This window comes from Dermacentor variabilis, unplaced genomic scaffold, assembly GCF_050947875.1.
Source record: "Dermacentor variabilis isolate Ectoservices unplaced genomic scaffold, ASM5094787v1 scaffold_13, whole genome shotgun sequence".
NCBI classification, from domain to species: Eukaryota; Metazoa; Arthropoda; class Arachnida; order Ixodida; family Ixodidae; genus Dermacentor; species Dermacentor variabilis.
In genome coordinates this window covers 45,121,443-45,140,077 of record NW_027460291.1, presented here as the reverse complement: position 1 = coordinate 45,140,077, position 18,635 = coordinate 45,121,443, and the positions used below count along the sequence as shown (strand labels likewise).

The 18,635-nt window shown below is 47.5% G+C and overlaps 2 non-coding genes across 2 annotated transcripts; both read left to right on the top strand.

The window, feature by feature from the left end:
- Positions 1 to 13,486: 13,486 nt before the first annotated feature.
- TRNAV-CAC (transfer RNA valine (anticodon CAC)) lies at positions 13,487 to 13,559 on the top strand. The gene has a single exon. It is a non-coding gene; the product is annotated as a tRNA-Val (tRNA).
- Positions 13,560 to 13,638: 79 nt separating this feature from the next.
- TRNAV-CAC (transfer RNA valine (anticodon CAC)) lies at positions 13,639 to 13,711 on the top strand. Its single transcript has one exon. It is a non-coding gene; the product is annotated as a tRNA-Val (tRNA).
- The last annotated feature ends 4,924 nt before the right edge of the window (positions 13,712 to 18,635 follow it).

Genomic DNA, 18,635 nt, shown 5'->3' with positions numbered 1-18,635 from the left:
GAGTCTGTAACGTTAAAGGCGCCAGATACTGGAGAGGAAATGCCCGACACGGGAAAGTTAGAAGAGCTATCTACTGATTTGCTCATCGCGCCTACGTCAGACGGACTTGATAGGTTGCTAAAAGTCAGCCGGTCGGCTTTGATAGCCGAGCAAAAAAAGGATGGCAGCCTGGAAAACGTGCGCTGCAATGTCAAAGAAGGTATCGCCAGGAAAACTGCGCGTTTTGTGGAAAGAGGTGGAGTCCTGTACCGGAAGTATCTAGACCGCAGAGGAGTGGAGTTCGATCAGCTGATCGTGCCTCAATGCTATCGTCAGGATCTGTTGCGCTTGTCGCATGGGGGTTCGTGGTCCGGACACCTAGGAGTTAAGAAAACTAAGGACCGTCTCTTGCAAGAGTACTATTGGCCAGGGTGTTTTCGGGACGCAGACCACTTCGTGAGGTCATGTGACACCTGTCAGCGGGTGGGCAAACCAGGGGACAAATCAAGGGCGCCGTTGAAATTGGTACCTATCATAACGGAGCCTTTTAGACGGCTCGTTATTGATACTGTGGGACCTCTGCCGGTAACAGCCACGGGGTACAGACACATTTTGACTGTGATCTGCCCAGCGACAAAGTTCCCTGAAGCAGTGCCGCTTAAAGAACTCAGCTCAGTTGAGATAGTTAATGCACTTCTGTCCATATTTGCGCGAGTTGGTTTCCCTGCGGAAATCCAATCAGATCAGGGCACAGTGTTTACTAGCGCTTTGACGACAACTTTTCTCGAAAGGTGTGGGGTAAAGCTGTTACACAGCTCAGTGTACCACCCACAGTCGAATTCCGTTGAGAAGCTCCACTCCGTCATGAAGCGCGTGTTGAGAGCGTTGTGTTTTGAACATCGAACTGACTGGGAGCTGTGTCTGCCTGGGGTGATGTTTGCTTTAAGGACCGCGCCGCATGCGGCTACGGGGTTTTCGCCAGCTGAACTGGTGTACGGTCGCTCGCTTCGATCTCCGCTTCGCATGCTTCGAGAATCGTGGGAAGGTAGGGGCGACGACCCAGTCGTGGTGGAGTACGTGCTTAAGCTCCTCGAACGCTTAAGAAGGGCACAGGAGTTGTCAGGTGAAGCAATGACAAAGGCCCAGCAGAGGGCCAAGGTTTATTATGATCGGACAGCCAGGGCCCGTCGTTTTGAGGTTGGCGATGAGGTCATGATATTGCGCACATCGCTAAACAACAAACTAGACGTGCAGTGGGAGGGCCCAGCACGAATTGTTCAGAAACTGTCGGACGTTAACTACGTGGTAAGTCTGCCAGGAAAGCGGAAAGCACAGCAAGTTTACCACTGTAATCTGCTCAAACCTTATAGACAAAGGGAAGCAGTGGTGTGCATGATGGTAAACGTTCCTGAAGAGCTTCCGGTCGAGCTTCCGGGACTAGGCTCAGTGACGAACAGGGAAGACACCGGTCAAGTCATTAGTGACCTTATCAGTAAAGCACCGCTGTCGCCTGAGCAGAAAACCGAACTACACCAGCTATTACAAGAGTTTCAAGGTCTGTTCTCTGAGAGGCCTGGTAGGACTTCTGTACTTACTCATGATATAGAACTTACCTCCACAGAGCCAGTACGATCCAAGGCGTATCGGGTGTCACCCCGCCAGAGGGATATTATGGAGGCTGAGGTAAAGAAAATGCTACAGCTCGGTGTTATTGAGGCAGGTGAGAGTGATTATACCTCCCCTTTGATTTTAGTTGAGGTACCGGGCAAGGAACCTCGTCCTTGCGTCGACTACCGCAGGCTTAATTCCATCACTAAGGATCAAATTTATCCGATCCCTAACATCGAGGAGCGCCTTGAGAAAGTTAGTAGCGCTCAGTTTATTTCCACCCTAGATCTTGTCAGGGGTTATTGGCAGGTTCCACTTACAGAAGAGGCTAGTAGGTATGCGGCGTTCATTTCACCAATGGGAACATTCCGTCCTAAAGTGTTGAGTTTTGGTTTGAAGAACGCGCCATACTGTTTTTCAAGTCTCATGGATAAAGTGTTGCGGGGACAGCAAGAATTCGCTTTACCGTATCTAGACGACGTAGCGATATTCTCCGCATCCTGGTCTGAGCATGTGGCACACTTGCGGGCAGTGCTAACCCGCCTGCGCGAAGCGGGCTTGACAGTAAAGGCTCCTAAGTGCCAGTTAGCACAGGCCGAGGTTGTCTACCTCGGTCACGTGATTGGTCAGGGTCGTCGCCGCCCCTCTGAAATAAAAGTGGCCGCTGTGCGAGACTTTCCGCAACCGCGCACCAAGACCGATATTCGGTCGTTCTTGGGTGTCGCCGGCTACTATCAGAGGTACATCCCTAGGTACTCTGATATCGCGGCTCCCCTGACGGATGCTCTAAGAAAAACAGAGCCTCAAACAGTCGTCTGGGACGAGACAAAGGAAAGAGCTTTTAGCGCCCTAAAGAGTGCCCTAACAAGCCAGCCTGTGCTACGATCGCCAGACTATACAAAAGGGTTCATTGTTCAGTGCGATGCTAGTGAGCGAGGCATGGGCGTTGTACTGTGCCAACGGGAAAATGGAGAAGTAGAACACCCCGTCCTGTATGCTAGTCGTAAGCTGTCCAGTCGTGAGCAGGCGTATAGCGCCACCGAGAAAGAGTGTGCGTGTCTCGTGTGGGCCGTTCAGAAATTGTCATGCTATCTTGCCGGCTCGAGGTTTATCATTGAGACGGATCACTGCCCTCTCCAATGGCTGCAGACCATCTCTCCCAAAAATGGCCGCCTCCTGCGCTGGAGCCTCGCTTTACAACAATATTCCTTTGAGGTGCGTTACAAAAAGGGGAGTCTCAACGGTAACGCCGATGGCTTAAGTCGAAGCCCCTAACGTAGGAATCAGCCTCAAAATTGTTTGTTACTGATGTTTTTCTTCCTGAGGCAGGATTTTTTTTAACATATTGCTTTTGTTTAGTGTTTCAAAGTGATGATATGCTTTCTAGTGCAATTTTTCAATTTGTGGACGCGTTCTGAGTGATGCTAGACTACTGTAAGGAACTAGGCAGTGGTATAAAAAGGGGAAAGAGCCTGGCAGGGCTTAGTGAGGGTTGTGCCGTGCTTGCTGACTGAGCGGTTGAGTTTCAGCGTAGTTCTAACGCTTGCCGGGAACGAGAACAAAAATGTGAACTCTCCCGAAGTCACTTTGCAGTGTCCCGTGCGAACCTGAACGAGAGAACGAGGCCTTCTCTGTGCGCTGCGCTCAAGAAACGTCGAAGGACGCCCGACTTCGGTTATGAGCATCATCGAGCGACATCCCTCCGGCCAGCGGATGCAGTCCCCTGTCCATCGGGATCTCCTTCCCCCGGCGGGGCGGTCTGTTGCGTTTCGCCTGCGACACGTGGTTTTGCCGGCGCGACTGCGGCGGGGCGGCAGACATTTTGGCCCGATCGTCGTCGCCGCAACACTCATCGGCAGGTGTTTCCAGGCGCGACTGCGGCGATGCGACCGCAAAGGATCACCCTCTCATTCCAGTCATTGTGCCCGAAACAGGCGATGCCAAAGCAGGGATCATCCTCTCATTCCAGTCATTGTGCCCGAAACATGCGATGCCAAAGCAGGGATCATCCTCTCATTCCAGTCATTGTGCCCGAAACAGGCGATGCCAAAGCAGGGATCATCCTCTCATTACAGTCTTTGTGCCCGACCGGCAGCGCTACAATAGGGTGCTACGAGATCGTGCTCGTCATGGTGCTACGGCATCGCTACGACAGTGTGCGTCACCATTAGCCCATTGTACATTCACGTGCTCGTCTTTTGAGGGGTTCCTTCTTGCCCTCAACTGCGAGAGTATAAAAACAGCTGCCCCCGGACGCCAAAAGGAGGGCTCCGATTTCTTCTGTTGAGTGAAGTGCTCTCCCGTCTCTCTACTTCGGTCAAACCTGACCGCCAACTCTTTGCGATGTTAAAATAAACAAGTTGTTTCGTTGTTACCAGTCGACTCATGCTTTGCCGGGACCTTCGGATGCTTCCAGTTGTACCCCAGGCCGCCAGGCCAACGCTACCCTTGGGGCTTGCGACCCAGGTACAACCACGGGCGTCAGCGCCGAGTTCCCAACAGATCGTACCAGCGGTGCGATCCAAACACTGGGCTTGACATTTTATGTTCGAAGTTTCAGCATTTCGAAAAGTTGTCGAATTCCTCGCTGGTGAATTGTGGTCCGTTGTCGCTTATCAGGATTCTTGGTATTCCGTGTCTTACAGAGTGAGACTTTAGTTTGAGTATTACTTGATTGGAGGTCATTGATTTCAGTTGGTCCACTTCCCAAAAGTTGCTGTAGTAATCCACTGTGATCTACAAGTTACTTCCGTTCAAGTCGAAAATGTCGCATCCAACTCTCTCCCATGGATAGCTTGGTTCTGGTTGAGGAGAGAGAGTTTCTCGTTGCTGGGAGTGTGCGTGCTTTTGACACACTTCGCACCCTGCGATGAGGTCCTTTAATTCTGCATTCAATCCTGGCCAAAAGACACATGCACGAGCGCGTCTTAGGCAGCTCTCAATACCAAGATGTGATGAGTGAAGCGTTGCTTTGATCTCACCTCTCAGAGAAATTGGTACGATTAGACGTAATCCCTTGAAAATGGGGTTGTCTTCAACTGTAAGCTCATCTCTGTATGTGAAGTGCATGCGCGTGCCTTGGGGTAGTTGACGCTTATCTTGTGGCCAACCTGACAAAATGATGGCTTTCAACCTTTGCAGTGATTCATCTCTCTCAGTCACAGACCGAACCTTTTCCAGGGTTTCTTTTCTCACAGGAAGGTAGTGCAAGACGTTGATGTTTTCAAGTTCTTGTTCATTGCTTTCGTTGGGAAGGAACGCACGGGACATCGTATCAGCCAAAAGTAATTCTTTGCCTGGTCTGTGCTCGAAGGCAATGTTGTATCTTTGCGTCTGAAGAATCATGCCTTGTAGTCGTCTTGGAACTTGATCCAATCGTTTCTTCGGGATCGCTTGTAGTGGCTTGTGATCGCTGATGATGTTTGTTTCTCTTCCGAATCTATACTGGTGGAACTTGTTTAGTGCGAAGACGATAGCCAACATTTCCTTTTCAATTTGTGCATATCGGATTTCTGTCGGTGTAAGTGTTCTGCTGGCGAACGAGATTGGCTGTCCGTCTTGAAGAAGAGCTGCTCCGAGTCCAAGATCGCTTGCATCACACTGAATTTCTAACTGCTTTCGTGAGTCGAAGTAGACCAGAATTGGAGCTCTTGTCACAGCGTCTTTTGCCTTTTGAAATGCTTGTTCTTGCGGTTTTCCCCAGTGCCATGGTATATCCTTTACAGTGAGCTTCCTGAATGGCTCTAATACACGCGAAATTTTCGGCAAGATTCTTGAGAGATAGTTTATCAATCCGCAGAAGCGTTGCATTCCTTGGACGTCGACTGGCTTTGGCATTGGTTCAATTCCTAGGCTTTATTTGGATCAACTTTTAGTCCTTTTGTCAGCACGTGTCCCAGGAAGACAGTTGATGAGGCTCTGAGCTGAGTTTTTTCTTTGTTGATACGAATTCCAATTTGTCGGCATCTCTGGAGTAGACTCTAGTTTGTTGTCATGATCTTCGACAGCATCTTTTTCATTTTCGCCCACTCCATACACAAGAATATCGTCTGCAACGGAGAGAACTCCGCTAAGCCCTTCAAGTGCCACTTGAAGTCTTCTCTGGAAAATTTCGCTGCTTACCGCGAGTCCAAACGGCAGGCGGAGCCATCGATAACGACCTTTTGGTGTTTGAAATGTGGTTATAAAGCTTGACTCATTATCGAGAGAACATTGCCAGTAGCCTTCTCGCAAATCTAGTTTTGAGAATATTTTTGCTTTGGCAAGATCGGGTAGCACATCATCGAGGATGGGCAATGTGTGACGTTCTCGTTCGAGAGCCTCGTTCAGTGCTTGTGGGTCAATGCATATTCGCATTTCACCATTCTTTTTGGTTGCCACAACCAATCTGCTCACCCACTGCGTTGACTCTGCTACACGTTTAATGACACCTCTTTTTTCCAGGCTTGCCAATGTTTGTTCTAATTGCGGTTTAATGCTGACAGGCAATGTGCGACTTGTCATCGCTTTCGGAAGCGTATCTGGCTTGGTCACCAAGTGTACTTTCCCCGGGAGTGTTCCTAGAGCGTCACCAAAAACATTTGGGTATTTTTCACTATGTGATTAGTGAAATTTTCTTCTGGAATTTCGTCAATTCCAGCCACAGGGTTATAGTCTATGATTATCAGACCCAATCTCTCAGCTGTCGATCTTCCAATGAGAGGAGTGAAGTCATCTTTAACCACTATGAATTCCACAGAATGTCTCTGTCCGTTTGCGGTTGTAACATCTAGTTGCGCCTTGCCTGAACAGTCAACTTTGCTTCCATTACACGTCCGCAGTGTTGTTGTGAACGGTTCGATTTGCTGTTGCTTGACGTGTCTAGCCGGGATGACGTCAACAGCTGCACCGCTGTCCACTTGAAACTTTACTTGTGTTCCGTTCACTCTCAGAGACTTGTGAACTGAGCTTGGTTTGTGGCTTTGAACTGCCAGTATGTTTTCATCCTCGCTATCTACTGCTAGGCCAGCAATTACCTTGCTGCTTTTACAAACTGCCGCGAAGTGATTTCGTTTTTTGCACTTGCTGCATGTTTGCTTCCAAGCTGCGCATGTTTCTTCTTTGCGCTCGTGGCTACCACCGCAATACCTGCATTTTGGTACGTTAGCTTTTTGTGGTTTTCCTTTCGCGCTTTTCGAGTTGGCATTGGAGCGATGGACGAATTTCTTCACTGCGTGCACTGTCTCGCTGCTTTATGGAGTGCCCTCTTCATATGCCTTCATTTGAATTTTCGTTGCTTCGTGTGCTGGACACACCTTTTCAACTTTCTCTATGGTCGGATCTTCTAACTTGAGAATGTCTGCACGGGCTTTTTCGTCATAGATACCACAGACGCGGATCATTTTTCTCTCTTTCGTTTCCGAATCCACAATCGCGCGCCTTGAGCTTCAAATCTGTTACGAAGCTGTCGAACTGCTCTTCCTCCCGTTGCATGCGAGTTCGGAAGACGTATCGCGAGTACAGCTCGTTGTGCTTCGGTAAGAAATGCGCGTAGAGGAGGCTGATGACATATGCATAGTTAAATTCTGGGTTTGGTCTTTCCTCAGTCGATCCCCCGAAGTCCAAAGTGTTGTAGATATGGAGCAGTGAAGAACCACCGACGGTCAAAAGAAGGGCTACTTGCCGGTCAGATGGTGCTCTCGCTGTGTTAGTTGCTTTGAGGTAAGCTCTGCTTGAAGGCTCGCCATTGTTCCGTAGCGTTTCCTCTGGAGTTAAATTTCGCAGATGCAGGAATCTTCTCCATTGCTGATGCGCTGATGTTAGAACTAGTTCACTTCTGACACCATGTTTCGGTATGTCTCGTATAGTGGATGATAGAACACTGGACATTGTTAACGGAGGTTAACTGGGTTTATTAAGCATGGATTGCACAGGAATGGGTGTGGTTACATGGAGGTACAGAGAGTAGAGTGTCTTGAGACGGGGCGGCGGCCGACCAGCAGGAGAGGAGCGGGAGAGCCAGACGCAACTTGATATGTCGTGTGCTCAGAGTTCATAGAGGAGGAGGGCTGCTACGACGGTGGGAGCGGAGGTTTCAGAAGGGGCGCGTGGCCAGCACGTGCAGGATGGTGGCGCCATCTCTTGAGCCTTCTTGTAACAGTATTTATGTGACGCAAAAAAGAAAACATTATATAAAGATGTTTGCGACATTGTATTTACAGTGCCATTGTACAGAGCGCTATACAATAGAATATCAGGACAGGAGGTCCTTAAACGAGTGAAGAATATGGAAGTGCCTACTGGGGTAAAGACATTCTTTTTTAAATTACACACAGGAACACTCTCAGTGAAGACATTCATGGAAGAACGTGCCTTCCTTGTACCCTGGGGCTCGCACTGCTTGATTTGCAAGCAACCTGAAACAATAGACCATGTCTTTTTGCATTGCTGGGCCGGGGTGTTCTTCTGGGATGTCCTACAAAGAACAATGAAGAAGGAGTTATCGTTAAATCCGCATAGGATCAGGTACTTAGCGGTAAGGAATGACGGCGGGGTTCCCTTCGACCTAATAATGCTCAAATTCCTTCATAGTTTATGGCGTTCGAGGATGTCTGGGTACTACTGCGACCCCAACGCTAGGCCTGCGCGTACTTATTTCCGAGAAAGCATGTCTAGTTTCACTGAAATAACGAAAATACAAGAATGTGTACCCGAATGGCTATCGAGGATAGAACCTCTGACAGCATTGAAATAATTTTAATTAGACAACGCCAGTCCTTATAGGACTGATGGCATGTATGTCCTTTCAAAATGTTTGTAGTTGTTATTTGTGTATTGTAATTTTGTTCTGTATTATGTGCTCTGTACAATCTCGAAGACCGGGAATAAAAAGAAAAGGTTCTTGTGGTGTAGTGGTTATCACGTGCGCCTCACACGCGCAAGGCCCCCGGCCCCATCCCGGGCGGGAACAGTGCCTTACATTTTCGTTTTCTTTGCGATCGCGTATACGCAGAAGAAAAGAGGGAGAGAATTAACCCACTCTTTGCTCGGTTCTTGTGGTGATTCTACTTCCGACCGTGATAGCAAACGGACGCGTGTGGAATGTGCTCCGCCGGAGCGGTATCAGCGGCCCATTCGGGCCGTAGAAACAGGTTTTTCGCTGATTAAGCCCTGGACTATGAAGTTATTCTGCCGTCGCTGCCAACAGCTGCGTCTGTTGCGAATACTGTCTTTCTTCACGGGGATTTGAAAGCCGCGCCTTACCGTGTAGAAGACTTTCGGGACACGTTGGTTCATCTCGAAGTGCTTCCTGAAGTGATAGCTTTGGGGGCGTTCCAGATGAACCGTGTTTAAAAGTGCAGAAGCTACTAAGAAGATGGTAGAAATTCGGGAAGTTCTGGTCAAGGAGAAACGGTGCCTTGTGGTTGACCCCGAAAATCAAGAAGTACGTATCAAGCTCTACTGGGCGCTACATAATGTACCGGACGAAGAAGTGCGCTCTGCTCTGGCACCGTACGGGAAAGCAGGCAATATCTACAAGGAGAGCTGGCGAGTGCACGGAATAGCTGACAAAGGCTCGTCTACGCGCACGGTTGGCCTAAAGCTCAAGCCTGGTGTAACTCTAGAAGATTTACCCCATCAGTTGCGGGTTGCAGGAATCATGGCTCTACTCGTTGCGCCGGGACGCCCACCGCTATGCTTGAGGTACCATGCCACAGGCCATATCAGGCGCGACTGCCGGGTACCGCGTTGTGCCAAATGTCGGCGATATGGCCACGATGAAAGCGTCTGCGTGCGAACATTCGCAAACGTGGCCGGAATCAAAGCAAGCGATGAACTGTCGACGGAACATCTAATGGACGAGGGAGACGCGGCTGAAACTACCCCCGAGGCGGACAGCTCGCGAACTATTGGTGCAACAAACGTGTCACTTGTGAAGCAAAAGGCTGCAGTCATTATTGGGGAAGAGACAGCCAACGCTTCAACAGAGGCTGTAGAGACACTGGCGATGGGCGCTCCAACGAGCCAAGACAATGCACCTGGCGCGAGTGTCGAGCGAAGCCCTGTGGCTACAGACGTCATTATGGCAACTACCAAACAGCGCTGCACCAAAACGACTCCATGAGGACGGCAAAGAAGGGCACAAGACCGACCAGAATGCAACGGATGAGCCACCTGTGAAAACGACACCCCATCGAAGGACTACATTTAAACCCGCACCGAAAATACCCCTCGAGGCACGGCCCGAGCAGAAACCGTGGGCCCCGCCGATGACGTGACAAGGTGTCGTGCCTTTTTGTTTCCAACCGGATACTAGCACCGGAATTGACCGGAAAAGACAATGCGTTGACGCCGTCACGACGACAGCGAAGTTGTAATCAACGTGGCTGAAACGACTGGAATATGCTATAGAAATGTGAGTGGTTTGCCGTATTGTGATAAGGGAGGTGCTACTCTGCGGTTTGTGTAATTGAAAAAAACTGGCTGTTGCTCTCCAAACGCCTCTTTATGTAGGCACCCTTAACGTGCGGGGCTTGTCGACACGGAGAAAGTAATACCAGCTGAGTCGACTTTTTATGGAAAATGAACTGGACGTAATTGCCATACAGGAAACGAAGATCGAAAGTCAGGAAGGAATAAACCGCATGTTTGAACCTTTTAGGGCGTACTACAATGTATGCGTTGCGCATGCAGTAGGTACAGCCCGTGCTTGTGCGCTGTTCTTGAAGCACTCCACAGGAATATTTGTTGATAGTGTGTACGCGTGTGACACTGGACGACTAATTGTATGTGACATAACGTTGCAAGCCCAGAAGTTCCGAATAGTTTGTTTACATGCCCAAATGCACCAAGTGAGCGCAGATTGTATTTTGAAAGTGTTGAACATTATCTGAATTGTGACAGGGCAATTATAATGATGGGGGATTTTAATTGCGTATCCAGAGTAGAAGACAGGACAAGAGATGCACCGATACGAGATGCGAGAGTGTCAGTACTAAGTGCGCTGACTGAAGGTCACCTGTTAGAACATGTAGGGTGCTTCCTGTCAAATGGCACATTGCCTCGGTTTACCCACTACCAGGGGGACAGCCACGCTAGATTAGATCGTATTTATGTTTCGCCAGATTTGGAACGCGTCTGCAATAAGTATGAGATTAAAAACGTTTTCTTTAGCGAACATAGTTTGGTTGTGTGTGCGCTAGGCCCGAGAAAACCGGCGAAATTTAACTGGCAGCTGTGGAAATGCAATGTTAAACTCCTCAATGATGAAGTATATATCAAGGAAACAAGAGGAAAAATTGGAGACCTGCTGGCAAATGAACCGGAGTGTTATGCGGAGGCATGGGAACATTTTAAGGAAAACGCAAAAATCTCAGCCATCGAAAGAGCCGGGGCATTGCGGATGAAACAAAACAAACAAGAAACTGAGTTCCACAGCCAGCTTGATTTTTATTTAAATGCAGAAACTACAGCCCCGGGAAACTTTGCCAGAGAAATAAAAGAAATTAAGAGCAAACTAGAAATTATTAATACAGAAATGTACAGGGGTGCAGTTGTACGAGCGCGTGCGGAAAAAATGTATATGGGTGAAACCCCGACCAAACACGCTCTATCAGATGAAAAAGCTATGCGTCGCGCTACGAAACAAAAGCGATAATGTACAGAGATGAAGTTGTGCAAGACAAGGAACTGATACGTCGCGCATTTGTTGATTATTATCGGGATTTCGTTGGCCACGAACCACAGATTGTGGAAGGTTTTCAAAGCGGTTTCTTGAGACACATGCCAAAACTTGAAGGAGAAGTTAAAACGAATCTCGAAGCCCCAATCAGCGTTCCAGAAATTGAGGGGTCAATCGATGAAGTGAGTGCAGGGAAATCGCCATGGGGGGGGGGGGGGAGGGGGGCTGATGGTTTTGGCTCAGGATTGTACAAGGCTTTTAAAACGGAGATAGCAGTTGTCATGCATAACGTAATAAAGGAGGCATACAGAACAAAGAAGTTGCCTCTTTTTTCAGGCAGAGCCATGTTGTACTTTTTCCAAAAACAGAGGATCCAGCTGCCTTGCTCTCTGTACGAGCGTATCGGCCGATAACTCTAACGAACACGGACTACAAAATCTCCGGAACACGGACTACACACACGTGGCTAGAACCATCCTGGAGTGCTGTGATGCGTACTGTGCGAAGGTCGCGAAGGTACAACTGGATTTAGAGAAGGCGTTCGACAGAGTTGAGCATAAAGTCCTTTTCAACATTCTAGAACATATCAATGCCGGGAAGGTCCCATCAGAAGGTATAGAAAAGTGTTACGCAGACATTTCTAGCTGGATTTAAATTAATAAATCATTAACTGCCAGTTTCCAGATGAAGTCCTCTGTTAGGCAAGGATGCCCCTTGTCTCCTTTGCTGTTCGCGCCGTACTTCGAGCCTTTCTGTTTGAAAATCATGTCATGCAGTGCAATAAAAGGTTTTAGGTTGAGCACAAGCGATGTTAAGCTACTTACGTACGCTGACGATATTGCTGTTTTCTGTTCTGACCAAGACAGTGTCAGGAATACCATCAGTGTGACGAAGAGTTTTTGTAAAGTGACGGGAAGCGTTATCAACTGGAGCAAATCTTTGGGCTTTTGGTATGGGGATTGGGACGATACCCGGACCTCTTTGAAAGCATGCAGTGGACGGTTTCGCCAACAAAATACCTCGGTGTGCCTTTAAATCACTACGAAGACGCTAGTGATTATTAGAGAAATGAAGCGGAACAAATAAAAGAAAAATCGACCAAATTTGGAGCGAGATAGTTATCTATATTTGCAAGGTCAACAGTTTGTAATCTTTTTCTTGTAGCCAAGATTTGGTACGTTCTGCAAGTACTGTGTGCGACGAGAGCAAGCATTCAAAGACTCCACAGGGTGCTAGCAGTGTATATATGCGGATCAACTTGGGAACGTACAAGCTATACGTGCTTATTCCGGTCAGTGAAAAGTGGCGGACTGGGCTTGGCGCACTTGTTTTTAAAACAGGTAGTGTCCAGATTTCTCTTTATGCAAGAGCAAAGCAATGCTTTCCTACGTACTTTGATTCAAATGCGATTGTGTGACGTTATGCCAGCGTTTATTGTGTCGTCCGATCCGGTTAATGGGCCGAAAGTACGAGGCTTCCTGCGAGAAGTTGTCTGGTCTTACGAGTTCCTCGCGGCACGGTTCTCATTATAGTATCTAAGCAATGTCACAAGAAAGAAACTGTACAAAGATGTTGTTGATGTATCTATGCCACAACCACTGTATCGCATCATGTTGTCAACAGGAGCAGGCAAAGACGTACTGAAAATGGTGAAGCGGATGCCAGTACGGTCCACGGTGAAAACGCTCTTCTTTTACTTGCACACCGGAACTCTGCCCGTTAATCCGTGGTTAGAGCAAAAGGGTATCTTCGTGCCATGGACGATAAACTGCTTATTGTGCAAGCAACCAGAATCTATCGACCATATTTTTCTGGATTGCGTAGATGCCACCTTCTTATGGCACATACTGCAACGTACTTTAAAAAAAGAGTTACCGATTACCCCACATGACATGCGCTTCCTCCAAACCGATAATGATGAGGGGGTGCCGTTTGGCATGTTTATGGCTTTATGTCTTCACAGCATCTGGAAAACAAGATTTGCTGTGTATCATGCAGATATGAACGCCCAGCCAGCCAGAGAGTACTTCAAAGAAAGTATCGCGTTTATTCGTGAGATGTATACAGCACAGATTGATCCACCAGCATGGATGCCTGTATTAGGTGCTCTTGTCAACCTGAAGCGGCTCTAAATATCCACGCTTGCTCAAAGCGGGCAAGCGTTTTTATTTACCTTATGTAGCGATTGTATTGCTTTGTTTCGATCCTTCGAAAGGAAATTTAAAAAAGAAAAGCTCGGTTCTCGTGGTGCAGTGGTTATCACGTGCGCCTCACACGCGCATGGCCCCCGGTTCAAACCCGGGCGGGTACAGTGCATTATATTTTTGTTATCTTTGCGATCGCATATACGCAGAACAAAAGAGGGAGAGAATTAACCAACTCCGTGCTCGGTTCTCGTGGTGCAGTGGTTATCACGTGCGCCTCACACGCGCAAGGCCCCCGGTTCAAACCCGGGCGGGAACAGTGCATTACATTTTTGTTTTCTTTGCGATCGCGTATACGCAGAACAAAAGAAGGAGAGAAATAGCCCACTCCGGGCTCGGTTCCCGTGGATTCCACCTCCGGCTTTGAAACGAAGCGATCGCGGGATGGCATCCTCCCACGGAGCGGTTTCCCTGGCCGATGCGCACCGCGGTAACAGGTTCTTTGTATTCTTCTGCCTAAGGTTATCAGGTTATTTTGCCCAATCTGCCATCCGGATGCATCGTCGCGAAAACCGTTTTCATGCACGGTAACCCAAGAGCCCGGCCCTACCGTGTCGAAGACTACCGGGACACACCAAGGGCGTAGCCAGGGGGAGGGGGGGAGGGGGGTCTTATGGGGTTTCAGCCCCGCCCGAAATTTTTTGGTACTGTCCATGCGCCGCCAGCCAGAAAAAGCCCCGGCGCCGGAAATCATGCTCGATTTTGTCTACAATGTCCTTTTCACGCTCGAAAAAAACATTTTAGCGCGAACATTGCGAAATCGGGCTGGATTTTGCGGCAACGCCCATGCACCGGGAGTCACATATCGTAACACAAGGAGCTCCATCCGAGCACAAAGTTCCAAAGCCGTGGCGGGCGGGCTCCTCGTGGCATCTCGCTGAGGCCGCGGAATCGGGAGCGCTTGGATTTTATTTCTCACACTTTATGGGTATTAAGTTCTAATAAACATTTGATGCGAAAGGTGCATTGATATTTCCAAAGTCGTGCTTTAGACTTTCAATTCCGGAACTTTGTGGGCTTAATGTTGTTATAAACATTTGACACCAAAGGTGCGTTGACTTTTCTAAAGTCTTAGATCGGAACATACAACGAGACAAGCCAAATCAACACACTATCAGACAAGTTGACAAAACACGCAGCGAGATGCGTTCAGACGAAGCGGTGTGATGGTTCAGTTGTGCCGTCATGTCGCATAAAAAATATCAACATTTTTTTTTCACCTACGCCAAAGCATCCATGTCAAGACACTAAAGCCAGCCAGGGTAACTACGTTTTTATTTATTTTTTCTACTTTGACTTTTTATTCGTGAGGACACATTGAGCCTCTTAATTTTTTAAAATTTTACTACCCTACCCGCAGGCTGCCAGAGCCAGCCAGAGTGCATGCGTTTTCTTGTGCTGCCCCAAAACCACCGCGCGGCGTACTTCGGTGCGCGCATGGTTTTCTCTGGCCGAGTAAATTTTCGCCTGGCAGAGCTGTGGACGCTTTCTGGCTAGCATACGAGAAAAAGAAACAAAGGTCGATCACCGTCATCACTGTGAAGACTTGACGGATTATACCTTGTTCGCTTGAGCGCAACCTCTCCGGAAAGTCTTGTCTCGCCGGCGTAAAATACCGAGCACTATGCGTATGGTTCTCGGTGGACCAAGCGGCTCACGTTTCCTTCGATATTCGTTCGGTAGCCATATTAGGGGCCCAAAGTAGGCATTGGATTGTGGCCAACATACTCTCCTTTTAGTTTTTTTTTTCATTTCGGTGCCCCCGCCCCACAAAAGGAAAAAAAAAGACACATTATTGCGGCGCAGCGAATCGTCGCATGGTGACTGTTACTTCTTTTGCGGAAAGTAATCGGCCACGGCACGCTTCGGTTGCCGGATACTATTATTATATTATTGCGATAGCAATTATATGAAGACTCAAGGCACATTCCTGCTGTCGCCGTCGCCCTTATGTTTCGTATGAATTCTCAGGGCAATAACGGCGTGACCGCGCGCCGCATGCCATATGTGCGAGTGAAAGAGTAGGGGGGGGGGTGGAATGGGTGAGCCGACGATGGTGGCTCAGTCTTACGTGCCAAAGGAGAAAAGCGGGGAGCAAGCGCGCCGCCTACCTTTGCACGCGATAGATCGGATGGAGTGGATGGAATGGGGGCGGGATCAAGGATTCTGTGAATCTGTGATTGCGCTACATGTTTATTTGCCTTGTTTGACGCATTATATACAGTGACTTTTTCTTAGATACATAGATTTATTGGAGACTTATGCGTATATTTAAATAACTTGTTGCAAGGTTTTGTGCATACGTGCAGTCAACTTTCTTTCAAGTGACACTTTTTTGCCTTTTATCAAGCATTTGTATATTCCATTGTATCTTCGCATTTCTAATGAACGAGGGCGAGTTAAATGAAAGTGAGCCTACCCACCCCGCGCAATAACGGTTCGTTTCATTATCTGCGAGGCATGCGCGTAGCACACAGTCATCTTTCATTTACAAAAGTGACACGCAGATGTGAGGGTACATGTTCTTTAACGTTCTCATACACTGAATTGAACATGGTTGCGTGACGTAATGGACACTTCAGGAGTTGAGCAGCGGGGTGCCGTGAATGTTTTAACAGCTGAAGGTGTTTCCCAAAAAGAAATTACTCGCCGTATGGCTGCCGTGTGCGGTGAACATTGCATTTCATTGGCCACTGTGAAGCATTGGAGCAAACGGTTGAAAAAGGACGTGAAAGTTGCAAAGACGATCAAGACCGGGCCAAAGCCATCGTGCAATCACCCGCAACACAAGTGCAATAGTTGATGAGCTGATGAGACAAGAACGGAGGATAAACATCGATGAACTGGCAGAGCATGTGAACATCAGTCGCGGCTCTGTTCACACCATAATTCATGAACATCTCGGTCATCGGCTCTTGTGTGCGCAATGGATGCCCAAGATTTTGAACCACCGTCAGAAGGTTCTGCACTGCCTTGACTAATCTGATTCGGTATCACAATGAGGGTGACGACTTCTTGTCTGCAATTGTGATTGGGACGAACCATGGTGCCACTAGTACGAGCATGAAACTCGACGGCAAAGCTTACAGTGGAAACATTCGAATTCACAGCCCCCAAAGAAAGCAAAGGCCGTCATTTCCGCCGGAAAGGTGTTGTTTACTATATTTTTTTCAATCGTCAGGGGCCATTACTGATAGAATTTTCTAAAGCCGGAGAGACTATCAATCGTTTCGATATTGTGAAACGCCGGATCGGCTGCGTGTCGCCATCAAGGACAAACGACGTGGAATTGACGAATGGGGTCATCTTGTTCCACGACCTGGCTATGGTGTTGGGCTGCTGAACACGAGGTCGCGGAATGGAATCCCGGCCACGGCGGCCGCATTTGGATGGGGGCGAAATGCGAAAACACCCGCGGACTTAGATTTAGGTGCAGGTTAAAGAACCCCAGGTGGTCGAAATTTCCGGAGTCCTCCACTACGGCGTGCCTCATAATTAGAAAGTTGTTTTGACATGTAAAACCCCCTAATTTAATTTTTAATTTTTCCACAATGCCCGTCCCTACGTCGCTGATGTGGTTAATGCAAAACTAGCAAAGTGGGAAACGCTGCAACATCCGCCATACAGCTAAGACCTGTCGCAAGGTTTGGGCGGGCTAGTTGGTATTCCATGGCATCAATCGTCACTAACAGCGCATACATAGATGAGGGACAAAAAGGACGACGAAGACAAGCGCTGTACTTCCAACTGATGTTTCTTTTGAGAAAAAAACGTATATATACTGAGACACCAAGACGAAAGCGCCACCTACAAAGCGTCAACCCGACATGAGTATGCATTCAAAATTCATGACCTAAGATGAACGAGAGCGCATGTGCGACATCAGAAAAACCAGTTCTTTGTCTGTTATTCCAATTGATGGCTTACTAACTGAGTCACCATCGGCAATCGTTGCTGCTTCAATGATAAGTCTGGTACATTCATTAGAATGTACCAGACTGTGATTGCCCCAAAATCTGGAAGTCGCCTTGCGACTTCCACATTTTGGGGCAAATGAAAAAAGAGCTGAAGGGAAACAGATTCGTCTCGGACGATGACGTGAAAGAGCCAGTTGCAGATTTGTTGAAGCAGCAACCTAAGGACTTTTATGAGACGGGAATCACCCGACTCGTTAGTCAATGGGATAAATGTCTAAATGCTCATGGAGACTACTTTTAAATTAACTACCCCGTTTGTCATATATTTGCATTGGCTCACTTTCATTTGACTCGCGCTCGTATATTTCGCAGAAGGGCTTTATATAGGTGCTCTCTGTTGGGACAATAATTTCATTGCAATTACTCACGATACACGACCGGTGACAGCTGCTCCTGCGTAATACATTGGAATAAATGACAGCGTCATTGAGATTTTTCACTGGCCGTTGCATATTTACAAAAAAGTAAACAAGGTTGTTGAATGACAAAGCTTCGTTAACATATTTGTCCTCAACTTGTTCATTTCATGACCTTTACATTTTTCATATCAGTGGCATGCACTGCTTTGCTGGTTTCGAACTGATATAGTTCTAAGGATCGTGTGATATTTTCTTTACTTATTAAATAGATAAAAACATGGAAACATTGATCTCAGTTATTTTGAGCACAATTTCTGGCACATACGAGTATATCATTTTATTAAAAAATACATATATTACTGGTTTTGACAGTGTGAGCGTTCAAGAATTCGTTTGCAGCGTCTTTGGCAATGGCAATGCAATTATTATTCATGTATTTGATTTCTCGACAAATTGTTTACGAGGAAGCTTTAGCTCGGGCCCAACTCCGACGCAGCCTGTTAAAATAAATGTAAAACGCAGAAACGTTTTTCTGAGATAACCCCTGGATCACTTTTAATAGAATTTGTTGAATTTGAGAAAGTTATTTTCTAGTATCTGTTGGAAGCGGAAGTTCGATTTAGGGCCCGAATTTTGTTTAAAATATTTGGAAAAATTTGAAAGTGCGAAGAAAATAGAAGCACGAAGTTTACAAACTAAAAGCTCTTCATAAAAAATAGATATCGTGGTTCTTCAAACGGCATCTGTTATAAGAGTCAAAGCGCACGAATTCGGTTTGTCAATTTGTACTTTACGTGAATTAGTTACGTGGTGCACAAGGGTTCAGCAAAAGCCGTATTTCGATAAT